We start from the raw sequence: 15,246 nt of genomic DNA on the forward strand, positions 1-15,246 counted from the left end.
CAAATCTGGATGGACTAATTCTTTGATTAATTTAACAAATAGTTTATATAGTATTGGGATTCATTTTTCATTAACTATTTGATAGAATTCACTGGTAAATTCATCTGGCCCTGAGTTTTTTCTTTGGGAGTTAATTGATGGCTTGTTCAATTTCTTTTTCTGAGATGGAATTATTTAAGTATTCTATTTCCTCCTTTGTTAACCTAGACAATTTATATTTTTGTAAATATTCATCCATTTCACTTACTTTATCAGATTTATTGTCATATAATTGGGTAAAATTCCTCCTAAAGATCACTTTAATTTCCTCTTCATTTGAAGTGAAATAATCCTTTTCATTTTTGATACTAGTAATTTGATTCTTTTTTCTTTTTTTAAATCAAATTAATCAAAGTCCTATCTTTTTATTTCTTTTTTAATAGAACCAGTCCCTAATATTATTTATTAAAGCAAAAGTCCTTTTACTTTCAATTTTATTAATTTCTCCTTTGATTTTCAGTATTTCCAATTTAATCTTTATCAGGGGATTTTTTAATTGCAGGGCTTTTAATGAACCTGAGCTTCACCTCAAAGAGAAATCCAATCTTTTTGACAGCAATGTGCTTTTGTTGTGCTATATGGTTTCAAATAAGGGATTAAAAAAAACTCATCCCCTGAAAAATCAAAATTTTGGGTCATGTAATAACCATAAAGATTAGAAATAAGATATAGCACATTATCAGTGAAAATTTGCATTCAAGAGGATCTGTCATTTAGTAAGACCAAAAGATAAGAGATAGACAACCTCTGTAATCTATATGACATAGAAGAAAGTCCTAACATGTTAGAAGGATCCTCTGTGTAGAACTAATGTGAAGATGTGATTAAAAGCTACATAGCTGAATTATAAATGGGTTACAATTTTTATCATCTATGAGATCACAGATCAATGGAAGCATATTCAACAATGCATTCATGCATTTAAGCCATATCATCTGCCCATGGTCAGTCAACCAATAGTCTATATAGCACTATGACTCTATCTCTAAAACTATTTGAAGCAACTTGCCAAAATTAATAAAGTTATTAAGATAAAATAATCCAGAGTCAAACCTGAAAATGAATGATTTGAAAGGATCAGAAAGGGAGCAGCTAGGTGGATGAGTGGATAGAGAGCCAGGCCTGGAGATGGGAAGTCGTGGGTTCAAGTTTGATCTCAGACACTTCCTAGCTATGTGACCTACTGTGTATTGATTCTAAGACAGAAGGTAAGGGTTTAACTATGATGTACTGATTACAATGATTTTGCCTCAATTTTATCTTTTTATCAGTAGCTATGTAAAAAGGGACATGTATTAGATTTCATTAAATGACAGTTTTATACTTTGAAAACCTTGAAGTGCTATGTAAATATTGTTATCATTAATAATAATTATTTACCTTAAGAAAGCATTCATATTTGTTTAGAGATAAATTTTTCCTTGAAATAAATTCAGAGAATTTAGTATATTTCATCAGAAAATGTTGTTAACTATGACTATGCATATTTGTTACTAGGAATGTTGAATGTTTTTCAAATGGGATGGGAAGCTGGGAGTGAGGGAAAATGAAATCCTGCTAAATAAAACTTTGAGATGTGAAAAAAAGGCACAGAAATCCTATTCAATGAAAGTTTCTCATGTTGACTGCTCCTTAAGTGTTATATTAGTTAACTATTCATTGAAGGTATTCTTTGGGACTGAAATAATGCTAAGTACTAAGTTTTTTGTTGAATTTTTTGTATCAGGTATATCTTATGTACTTAATAGTAGGATATATTTAATAGTAGGACATGGGATACTAACTATAGGAAATAAAATATAGGCAAGTTGGGCTGGGAACAAAAAATGTACCATCCAAGGAACCTGGAAAAGTGATCCTCCTTATCTGAAAGGTAAGGAATTTGGGGTTCAGAGAGGAAATCAGCACAGGTTTACAGAGAAAATTCATGGAAGAACTACTACTGATACCCATAATTTCGAATTCCTAGTATCTTTATACTCCCTTTTCCTTTCCATTATTCCCATGTAAAAAAATAGGACTACAATAAATGACTGTAGTTCACATTGCCAAAAGAAAATTTATCTCCTTTGAATAAGAAATTTAAATGAAAAAATGTCTTTGAACAAAATTATAGGAAATAAACAGGTTTCTTCTGTTGCAGAGGGTTCCTGGAAAGATTCTATAAAATTCCCTTCCACATATGTACTTTTTGCCTTTTCATTTGATATGGAGTACTGAAACAAGGTTTTAACACCTCATGTATCTTGTAAGCTTCCAAATTGCTCTGACTTTTGGGGACTTAGAAACCTCTTATCTGTCACTTCACATTTATTCAGTATCATATAGTAAATTAGAGTCCTGGATTTATATGAGAAGAATTGGGTTTTGGTCCAAGTTAACTTTGTGACATTGAGCAAGTCATTCAGGATTTTTTTTCCATTCATAAAATGTGGATTATAATAATACTTGTGTTATATCAGATGGTAGTTATGAAGAAGAGGTTGTGTATGTGAAATTTTATGAATATTAAAGGCAGAAAGGAATATAAACGATTACTTTTATATTGTTATCTTTGTGTCCACGCATCTATCTTTTCTTCCCAATAAGATTTTTAAGTTCTTCAAAGGCATTCACATATACAGAATATATTATTTTCCCCATCTGTGGAGCCCAGCACACATGAGGAAAAACATTTTTGATAGATTGACTTGTACAATAAACTTGTTAAAACTTAGTTTTTTGGAGGGTGGTTTCTTATATAGTAGTAAATTTCAGGATTTTCAAAAATGAAAAACACTATTGGACAAAAGTAACTCACACTATATATCAAAATTATCTCAAAAGAGATGCATGACTTAGATATGAAAGGTAATATATGGAAACATAGGAAAAATGCCTGTCAGATCTATGCATAAGAAGTTACTGACTAAATAAAAGAGCAGATCATGGTGAATAAAATGAATGTGTTTGATTCACATTGAAATAAAAGAGTTTTGTATTGGCAAAATCAATGCAACCAGAATTAGGATGAAGCAGAAAACTAGAGGAAAAAAATAATGGCAAGTTTCTCTGATAAATGCCTCATTTCTCAAATATACAAGGAAATGTCAGATTCATAAAAATTAGAGCCAACCCCTTATTAATAATGAAAGGATTTGAATCGGGAGTTTTTATAAGATGAAATCAAATCTATCATATTCAAATATAAATCACTTACAATTAGAGGGATGAAAAATCTATTCTGATGTACTGCCTCAAATCTGTCAGATTAGGTGGCATGATAAATGCTCAAGAAATTAGTATACTAATACACAATTGGTGGTGTGAGCTAGTCAAACCATTTTGGAGAATAAATTTGACCTATGTCCAAAGGATTATAAAATTGTTAAATCACTTTTACTTGGCAATTGCCCTTCTTAGTATATACCCTGCAAGAGATAAAAGAAAAAGAAGGATCTATATGTAATAAAATATTAAAGCAACTATATTTGTGAAAGGAATGAATTGGAAACTAAAGGGATGTCCATTGATTGGAGAATCGCTGAATAAGTTGTGGAATATTATCATTATGGAATATTATTATGCCGAAAGAAATGATAAAGGGAATGGTTTCATAAAAACCTGGGAAGATGTATATGTGAAAGTGAAGTAAGCTGAACTAAGTAGACATTGTACATAATAACAGCAATATTTTATCCACAATCAGATGCAAAAGACTTAACTTATTGGATCAATACAATAATTCACAATAGTTCCAGTGGACTTATCATGAAAAATGCTATGCACCTCCAGAGACAGAACTGATAAACTCTGAATGTGATCAATTATAGTTTCTTCATTTTATTTTTATTACTTTTTTATTTTGAAGTATGACCAGTGTGGAAATATGTTTTGCATGACTTCAAATATGTGACAGGGAATGTATTTCTTTCCTTCTCAAGCAGTGGAGGAGGGGCTGAAGGAAGGGTGAGAATTTGGAACTGAAAATATAAAATAAATAAATGGCATATTAAAAACACAAGGTTTTGCTGAATAGAAATATTGAGATATGAAGAGGAGAGTTGGTACTCTAACTAAAGAACATAAGTAAAATTAGCTTATAAAGAAAGATGACAAATAAATTTTGTTCAACATTGCAGGATCACTACTTTTGATCATCATCAATTAATAAGCATTTATTAATCATTCTCTATCAGCCAGGTATATTGATCATTACTGGAGATGCAAAGAAAAAAATATAAAATAATATTTCCCCTCAGGGAGCTTAGATTCTGTTGAATTAAATATTTATTTAATTTTTGTTAGAGACTGAGTCCAAGATGAATAATATATTTGCACAGTGATAATGATGGTAGATTTATACCTAGGACTTCGATTCTGTGCCTAATTTTCAAGTGTACAATGATTATGTACATTTTAATTGGCCTCAGATCTTTTCTGTACAGATTCCTTTACTTTATATCATCCAAACCATTTGGTTTTCTATCCCATAATTTAAAATTCCAAATAAATGTTAGACTGTGCAACAACGTAGAAAATTAATATGGAATTTTTCTTTTTTCTATTCAAGTAGAGAGATGTGCTAGTCTCCCATGACGGAGGAGTGAGCAATGTATTGGAGAATCTTCTTAACAAGAGAACTAACCAAAGTCCCAGAATACAGTGTTTGTTAACGTCAGTGGTCTGAAACATTCTGTAAATGGATTGTCTGGCCAAATTCATGACAGTTGATGTTTCAAGGCCATGTGGTTTGCGGCCAGTTGCAAAAGTGAATGATATCCATAAATGTCTAGAAGCATACAATTCTTAGCTTTTCAATTTTGCCCACAAAGCAGGTAGAGAGATGGATTTCAAAACCAACAGACACTGTTCTTTCTCTTTGTAATGATGGCATTCATCATCTTTGTTTTCCTAGCATTATGATTTTCCATGAGTTATCACCACTTTTATGACACATTCTAGGGCGTGTATGGGAGAAGGCTAAACTGTTGAGAATACTTTTGGGGGCTCCTAAATTGTGGTTGATGTCAAGATACTTCTTTTTAGAAGTATGAATATCTCAACTATAAGTCTTTCATGGAGCCAAATTAGGCTGAGAGATCCCCTCTCTGGTGCCTATTAAAATAAACCTTCAGCATAGTCCCAAAGTGTCATTTCCCCCTGTCACTTCATTTAATTTCATATAAATTCTTAAAATAGAAATGATTCACATTCAATTAATATCAAACTGACCCACCATTTAATGTAATTCCCAATATAAACCCAGAAGGAAGTAACAGTAAAATAAAACAAAGTAGAATAAATATTCTTTATTTCAATATAGAATAAATACCTTAGCACCTCTGATCATTCAATGTCTCTCAAGGGAATATATAGCATAGAACAGCAGGGATAAGCACCAATATGAGCTATTTTATTTGACATGAACAAACAAATAAGCTAGTGATGAGTTTGGATAAAGTGGTTAACAAATTCCAAGTTGACATCTGCCTTCCTGAGTTTCTCATGGTTGCAGTATGTACAGAGTTTTGACAATCTGGAGCTGGTTGAGAATTTTGGATTCCATTGTTAATGGGCATTTTACTGTGCATATGAGACTTCTGTGTGAGGTATAGTAAAGAGAGAGAAAAAAGGAAACCCCAACAAAACTATAGGCTGCTCAGGAGGCTATGAAATAGCCATTTGAAATTCATCAACCAGTAGTGTTCTCTCCCACCATGTTGACATTAGTTCTCACTACTAGGCAGAAAATTTGGTTCTGAGGGTATAATGAAAATAGATTGTGGTTCACGACATGTAATGAAAATAAATAAAGCATGGTGGAGAGTCCCCCAAAAATACATTCCTTGTAAGGACCTGCAACTGCTTTATTATTGTAGGGTCTCACTTGAAAGCATTTTTGTCATTTCTTGGGGGAAAATTTAAATAGTTACAGATACTTTTGGAATAGTAATTACCTAGGAATGGTAAAGTTCAGGAAATGGAGTTGGGTAGGTTGGGGAACCACTTCCTCCATGAAGTTGGGCAGCAGAGTCAGCAGAATTTCCTCCAGAAAGAAGTCACTCTGACAAATCTGCTTCTTAAATTATTTGGGGGGGATTTTTTTTTCCTAATGGAGGTCACGCTCAGACTGGGTTCTTAGTATTGTAGTCTCAGTGCACTGTGTAAGTGGTAGCAAAATTCCCTTTATACACAATGTACTCAGTTACTGGGATGATGTTCAAGACCTGACACATAATCAATACTAAGACCAGGTGTCTGGCCAGCAAAGTGGAAAGACAAATACTGAAAATGCATATCATTAACTCAAGTATGAGAATTACAATAAGTTTACATTTATAAAACACAACTTCTGTCCCTAAAGTTTTTGTTTATTAGACCATACCTGGATAGGAAAAAAAAAAACAATAAAGTTTCTGTTGTTCACATACTTTCTTAAACATTGTTTCCAAGGTAGAAATGAGAATATTTTAATTCATAGGAATTCTTTTGAAGATTATTGTCCTATTTTTTCAGTTCCTTTTCTATTAACGTTACTTGTCAAACCAAGTTAAATAAAATCAGAAGGGGTATTAAAACATTGTTTGATTTATGGTTGGATATGTCTTCTAGGAATGGTTTTGTTAGCCCCAATAACTAAATCATCTTAGTGTTCTCTATATGTTTTCTGATGCTTTCTATCATCTGATCACACCCATATTCTTCTATCATATACTCTTAGTTTCCCAAATAATTATTTAAACATTTGTGTCCATTAATTTTTTAGTCTGTCACTATCACTTCCCTGACCCCTGCCAGTTGAAGTCTCACATTTATCAGATAAGTACATTCAAGCAAAGCATATATATTGACAATAACTGAAAATTATGCCATATCCTATTATTATAGCTGGCTAACTCTGTTAAGCTATAGTGGATATTACTTTATCATTATTCTTCCAAACTTACCATAAGTTACTGTGTTGCTCAGAGTACTGAAATCTTTCAATGTTATTTTTTGTTACATCTCTGTAGTCATTGTATAAAGTATTTATGGTTGTACTGTATATTTTCTCATACAAGTTATCTCAAGTTTCTCTGAACACTCTATTTATTTACCACAATCTGATCAGTCATTCCCCAGTTAGTGATTACCTGTCTTTCCAGTTCTTCTTTTTATATACCAAAGAAACTACTGATTCAAATAGTTTTGCATTCACAGGACCTTTTTACATCTTTTAATTTGGGGAAGGCTTATTGCCATCTTTTATACTACTTTGGTCTCTTCCATAATATTTTTCCTTGATTTAGAAGGTTCTCCCTCTTTATCCAACACCTACTTTTCCAAAATTAGTTCTCCACATGGCATTTCTTAATTACTCTTGTCTTCATTGTGCTCTCATTCCTCTAAACTTAGCCTTTATTATTTGTGCCACACAATTTAGTTTTTTTAATTACATATTATCTATTATTAGCTTTTTGTTTCATATATTAAATAAATACTAAATTAGGTCAAAGAATATAAAAAGGTAGTTTTGATGCAAAAAAATTCAAAGCTGTCTATAACCATATTAAAAATGCTCTAAATCACTATTGATTAGAGAAATGCAAATTAAAACAACTGAGATATCATGTAACATTTCAGATTGGATAACATGACATTAAAGGAAAATAATAAATGTTGAGGAGAATGTATCAAAATCGGGACACTAATGTATTGTTGGGGGTGTTGTGAATAGACCCAACAATTCTTGAGGGCAATTTGAAACTTCGTCTAAAGGGCTATAAAAGTGTGCATACCTTTGATCCACTACTAGGTCTATATCCCAAAAATATTAAAAAAAAAAAAGGTAAAGGACTCATTCACACAAGATGATTATAACAGCCCTTTTTGCAAAGAAGTGGAAATTTAGAGAATGTCTGTCAATTGGGGAATGCCTGAACAAATTATGGTATGTGATTGTGATGGAGTACTATTGAGCTATAAGAAATAATGAACAGAATGTTTTCAGAAAAAAAAAAAAACCAATCAAGACAAAACAAAAAACAACAACCAGGAAAGACCTACATGAACTGATATAGAATGAAATGAGCAGAATATTGTACACAGTAACAATAATGTATGATAAACAATTGTGAAAAACTTAACTATTCTGAGCAATATTATGATCTAAGACAATTCTGAACGATGTATGTCAGAGAATACTATTCATCTTCAGAGAAAGAATTGATGGAGTCTGGATGTAGATCAAAATATACTCTCTTTCTCATTACTTGTATATGCTTTTAGTTTGGGTTTTGGTTTTATATGAATACTCTCTCCCAACATTTTCTCACAATTCAGAAAGATGTTTTCTAAGATCAAATATGTATACCCAGACTAAATTGTTTACCACCTCAGGAAAGGAAGAGAGAAGGAAAGGAGGGAGATAACTTGGATATTATAATTTCAGAAAACTTATTACATGTAATTGAGAAAATAAAATATTTTTAAAATATGACATTAATAAAGGATATATGATATATGATACTGTTATAAGATCATTGTGTCCAGAAAAAAGGATGATGACTCTATTTTATTCAGACCTGGTTGAACAAAAAGGACTGTATTATATTAAGTTCTAATCATCACATCTTAGGAAAGATATCAACAAGCTAGAAATTTTCCAAATGAGAGGAATTGAATTGAGGGAGAGTGTTTGGAGAATATATGGTATACATATTTGTTAAAGGAAGAAGGGATATTTAGCCTAGATAAGATGGGTCTCAAAAGGAACATAGTAGCTATCTTTAAGTATTTGAAGAGCTTTCATGTAAAAGAGAAATTAATCTTTTCAACTAGATTTCTGAGGGGTCAAATTCCAAGGTGGATAGAAATTCACCATAAACAGAAAATGGTTATATATTATATTTGCTGCAACATATATATACATATATATATTCATGATATTATAGCATTTCAACTTGTTCTAAATTTGTAATGGATAAACAGCATTTTTCTCCTCCATATCCTCAATTCCTTTCCCTGCTTTGTGTATTCTGAATAGGAAAAACAAAACAAAACAACACTTTTTACTGATACCTTTTGCTTTTGCAACATCTTTGTTTCTCGATATATACCTTGGGATATATACTTAGCAGAGGAATATGTGAATAAATAAGTATGGACATATAGTAGGTTTCTAAGCATAATTCCAAATTACTTTCCAGTAATTGGAAACAATTAAGTTTCAAGAATGTCTTTGTAATGAATGCTGGAGGGGATGTGGCAAAGTAGGGACATTAATTCATTGCTGGTGGAGTTGTGAACTGATCTAACCATTCTGGAGGGCAATTTGGAACTATGCACAAAGGGCAATAAAAGAATGTCTACCCTTTGATCCAGCCATAGCACTGCTGGGTCTGTACCCCAAAGAGATAATGGACAAAAAGACTTGTACAAAAATATTCATAGCTGTGCTCTTTGTGATGGCCAAAAATTGGAAAACAAGGGGATGCCCATCAATTTGGGAATGGCTGAACAAATTGTGGTATATGTTGGTGATGGAATATTATTGTGCAAAAAGGAATAATAAAGTGGAGGAATTCCATGGAGACTGGAACAACCTCCAGGAAGTGAAGCAGAACGAGAGGAGCAGAACCAGGAGAACATTGTACACAGAGACAAACACACTGTGGTATAATCGAATGTAATGGACTTCTCCATTAGTGGCGGTGTAATGTCCCTGAACAATCTGCAGGGATCTAGGGGAAAAAAACACTATCCATAAGCAGAGGACAAACTGTGGGAGTAGAAACACCGAGGAAAAGCAACTGCCTGACTACAGCGGTTGAGGGGACATGACAGAGGAGAGACTCTAAATGAACACTCTAATGCCAATATTAACAACATGGCAATGGGTTCGAATCAAGAACACATGTGATACCCAGAGGAATCACACGTCGGCTACGGGGGGGGGGGGAAGGGGGAGGAAAAGAAAATGATCTTTGTCTTTAATGAATAATGCATGGAAATGATCAAATAAAATACTATAACATTAAAAAAAATGTCTTTGTGTAATTCTTTTCCTTTTTCTCCCAGTCCCATTACCAGCTTCTGGACTTCAAAACCATACCACTGCCACTGTCTGATATAAAATTTATTTCACTTTCTGGTACCTTCTTTCCCTAGAAAATCTAACCAGCCTTTTGATCTCTTTAGTTTGGAATAGCAATCTATAAACTCTTTCACTTACCCCACTGACTTCCATTTTGTGGAAGGGACCAGATTGGCCTTCATTATACTTTTCCTTTCTAGTCTTGTTCCTGCCTTCCAGATTTCATGATCATTATTCTGTGTTGAGTATGTTCACTCTCTCTACCCTCCATTTTCAGTTCTCTCTTATGTGTTGTCTTACCCCACTGTAAGCTCCTTAGGGTCAGAGTTTGTCTTTTTTTTTAATCTTTTATTTTGTTTTAAATCTCTAGCACTTAGCATAATTTTAGGGTTTTAATTAAAACTCCCATCCTATATATGTGCATTAGACTCTTATCAGAGTTATTTTATACAAATGTGTTCCCAATTTAGTGCTTTCCTTTTTATACTAATTTCCCTTTTAAATTTTCTTTTATTTATTTTATACTAATTATTTATCTTATACTAATATTTTCATACAAAGCTGTCTCCCCCCCCTCAAATTCCTGTAATCAAAATTATCTAGTTTTTCAGATGGTATATCTTCAAAACTTTTCTCAAAATCTACTCATTAAATATTTTTTATGTGTCAGAGATTATGTTGTGATAGGATAGAGTGCTGGAATATATAGTAAGTACTTGATAAAAGTTCATTTCTTTCCTTCCTTATTTCTATGTTCAAAAATTTCCCAACATTGATAATTATAAATATTTTATCACATTTTCCATTTTTCTTATTGTTAGTGAATCCTTATTTGTATTAGCATTTGTTGTTAGTATTGATTTGGATGATATTTCATATGGGTGTAATGCTTCCAATTCTTCTTTTGACAATATCTTTTGATGGCATGTACTGGGGAATGCTTTGATCTTATATATTTGTGTTATTTCCTTTTATAATTTAGAGAAGTAGAGTGGTATAGTGGGTAGCAACCTGGGAAAACTAGAAGATGACTTCATGCAATATCTCTGACATATTGCCTATATTACTCTGGGCTCAACTTTTTGATGGTCTGGAAGATTCTTCAAAACTATACATTGCAGTGAAGAAAGGGCTGATCTGCACTGATAGAGGAACTTCCTCATGCAAGAGTTCCTTGAACAAACGAAATTACAGATCCGATTCTTATTTACTGCTGGTCTTTTTTTCCTATTTGAATTTCCTGGTACAAAATCTTCTCAACTTTAGGTAATCAAAACTGTTTAGTTTTTTCTTATGGAATTACTTTTATCCCTTGCTTGAGATTCACTAATTAAGCATTTACTGTGTGTCTGGAACTATGTTAAGTTAAAAAAATGTAAAAACAGACTCTACCTTCAATTGTCTTCCTAGCCAGAAGAGTTAATGATCCCAAATCTGGTGACAACTTCAACCCTTTTGAGGATCTTTTAAGTTGAGACCAAATCTTTCCTCCGTCTACACATGTAACGGGAATCGCAGAATAGGGACCATTATCTGCATACATCAATATTGTATTTTCCCTTCCCTTCCCCAGCAACCATCTCTACCTTCCAACCATTTTTCCCTGGACTATCAAGATTAAGTGAGGCAACAATGTTTTCTTTCCTTTTTTTTGCTTGAATAATCTGGATAATGGCCTTGGTTCTGAATTTCATTTTGTGTGTGTTGACATAGCTATTGTGCTCTGAAAAATCCTACATGATCAGCTGAACCAATTAACGGAATAACTCTCGAGCCTGGTTGCCAGAAATGTTGGAGAGATTTAGAATGAGCATTTGGGGCTAGTGATGGGGGAGGAGTTTCATGCTAACAATTGAATTTATAACAATGTCTGTCTAGAAGATACCTGTTGGGCTTTTCTGATAGAGCAGTACGAGCCTTGGGGGAACTGAACACCTGGAGATTTAGCGTGCTCATATTAATTTAGTTAAGTTTTCAGTGCTGTAGAGGAATTAGCAGAGTGCTAAAGGTTTTTTTAAAGAATTCAGATGAAAAGCCATCTGGACCATGGGCTTTGTTCAATCTCAATTTAAGGATGGCTCCAGAGATTTCCTGTTCACTAATTAATTCCTCTAGATGAGCATGTGTGGCTGACTCAATTTATTTTTGAAGGATGGAAAAAAAAAGCCCCCATCAATTAGTCCTTTGTTATGTTGAGACTGAAATGAAAATAGTTGTATTTTTTTTAAGGGAGAAGGAGGAGGGAATTGAGAGATGCCTGTGTATTTAGTGATCAGGTGTCCTTTGTCGTTAGGCACAGCTTTGATGTAAGTATCATTCTTTAGGGCTTTGGGATAATTGGTGAGAAAATGCCTGGCCTTGTTGGAATCTGAGCAACATTTAGCCTGAAGCAAAAAGACAGAGAAGGCAGACCCTTTATAAAGGATTGAATTATAGTGATATTTTAAATAACAGAATCATCTAACTTTTAATTCATTACCATGCATAATTAATATATGTTTAAAGTCTAATTAGTACTTTCAAGGAACCATTTTTTCTGGCTTTTTCTTCTTTTTTAAATGACATGAGTGGTGAATTCTTTCAGTAAGAGGTTTGTTGTTTGGTGACTTGATGAGCTATACTGTGTGGCAGAAGTGGGGTAAAATTCTGCACAGAGAAAAAAAATCTCCCAGCTGTAATGATGTGGTTTAGCAAAGGAAAGACTTCACTCAGGGGAAGAAGCAGGAAAGCTTGAAATAATCATTTCTAAGTTTGATGGCACTGAGATCTATTGTTGTCACTTATGGTCATACTGAAGAAGATACAAGAAGATATGGATTCAAATCCTACCTCTGGCAATCATTAGTTTAGTGACCCTGATCAGAGCACTCTGTCTCAGTTTCTTTATTTGTATAAATATTGAACTAAATGACTTCTAACATGCCTTCCAGTTGTAATCCTATGATACTATAATGTAATACGTTTTTTAAAACAGAAAAAAAGTCACTCAATTAGAGGAAGTAAAACAAATTATGTAAAAAAGATTTTTTTCGGAAAAAAACTATTGTTTGACATATATTCACTTACTTTATGAAGAAAATAGTAACATTTAGAGCCATTTTATTGTTTCTAATCACTAGATATCTCCTGCATGCTTAATAGTTTGTATTTTCTACTATCTCAAAGTATTTAGCAAACATATCATGGACTATCTTTATATGCCTATTTTAATCTTGTCATGAAACAAGTTGAAATAGCATGGTAAATGGAAAGAGTCCAATATTTCAATCCGATTTCTAATGAGAGCCCTACTTTGTACTTAATTATTATGCAAGCTTGGGATATAGGGTTTTTGCTTTCCTTTACTGTAAAAGTTTAGATTGAACCAGATGAATTTTGGGATCGCTTTCATTTCTAAATCTATGACTATCACTTGTATATAATATTTTACTTATCATTAGCATCTTCATTGTCTCTATAGTACTATAAATTTTCATGTACCTGGGGTCTACCAATTTGTGAAAATTCTGATGAAGCAGCCCGGAGATGCTTACCAAGCTTATTCTTCGGAAATGATATAACAACAAAAGAAAGAGAGCAGATGGGCTGTTTAAACTATGTTGACCATAACTTCCAATATGAACCTTATTTATTTGAATACAGAAATTTTTTAATTTTGAGCCCTGTAAAACATTGGAAGACTGTAAGCTTCTTAAAGCTTTGCATGTAATAGGTGCTGACTAAATAAACTTTTGTGCAGTTTAAGATCTAGAACAAAGCCCCTTGTCTTTGGCTAGATCCACTATGAAGATTCTATGAGAGAATGAGAATGAGTTTACCAGAGAAAGAGTAGTAGACATAGATGAATTGCAGTAGGTACCAATGATGTGAGGATCCTCAAAAAGAATGAAATATGGCATCCTGTGTTGCTTGATACACTGAGACTGTAGTTTTACTGAACACCAAAAAGGACAATATATTTTAAAATAACTTTATACTGATTCTTTTTTACTTTATTTTGATTTCTCCTAGTAAACTTCTCCTTCATCCTCCCACCAAACCATTTAAAATAGAAAATGATAAGTTGAAAAGAGTGTGCAATGGACCTTTGCAAGGGGAAGTATGATGGTGCCTTCTTATATATCTTCTTTCAAGCCATAATTCCAGTACCAACAATTTCTTCTTTATTGTTTCCATTCATGCCTGAACAGCTAGACCCCTTGCTTGTCCTGCCAATTTTCTGACATCTATCTTGGCCCTCTGTGGTCCTCTGAGATCTATTCAGTAGGTGAAATTGTCAGTCCCTCATGCATTTTGAAAGACATATGTAGTCCGTCAGTATATACTGGCCTGTTTTCTTGTTCTACAATGGTTTCATCTATTAATATTTTACTCCTGAGGTAAAATTCTACAACTCATATTTATAGAATTATTTTAAAACTAAATTAATATTTAAAATTTATGTTTGTTACATTAAAATACACAGTTAACTCCTTCCTTCCCTTCCCTCCACTAGAGAAGGCATATTTTGACAAAAAAAGATATATACATATGTAAAACTATCTCATTTGTATTTATTAATTCTTTCTTTAGAGGTGGACATATACAAATAATTTTTCAAACAATATCTATGTTTGTGTTTATAATATTCTCTTGGTTCTGCTTATTTCACTCTTCAAAATTTTAATCAGGTCTTTCCAGAATTTTCCAAAACAAATCTGCTTGTCATTTCTTACTGTGCAGTGGTATTCTGTCACAATTATATTCCAATTATAGCCTTTCCCCAATTGATGGGCATTTCTTCAATTTCCAGTCCTTTGCCTCCTCAAAGAGAGCTACTATAATATTTTAGGATACCTATATTCTTTTCCATATATAATTATTTAAGGTTCATATAACATTTTGCCTAGTTTTTTTGTAGTAGGGATTATCTTCAAGTTAATATTCTATTTTTGTTTAAAAATTTTTAATTCAACTCTGAATATTTTAATTTCAGCTCTGAATGTCCTCCCTCCTAACACCCAAGAAATCAAGAAAAATAAAATTAATCACTAGAATTTATGGTCAAACAAAATAAAATCCTACTTATACCTCACCATCGCCAAAAGCCTTAATCTATTTCTGAGGCCATAACCTCTCACTCTAGAGGTTTATATTTAATATGGATATAA

The sequence above is a fragment of the Monodelphis domestica genome, chromosome 1, assembly GCF_027887165.1.
Source record: "Monodelphis domestica isolate mMonDom1 chromosome 1, mMonDom1.pri, whole genome shotgun sequence".
In the NCBI taxonomy this organism is placed as follows: Eukaryota; Metazoa; Chordata; class Mammalia; order Didelphimorphia; family Didelphidae; genus Monodelphis; species Monodelphis domestica.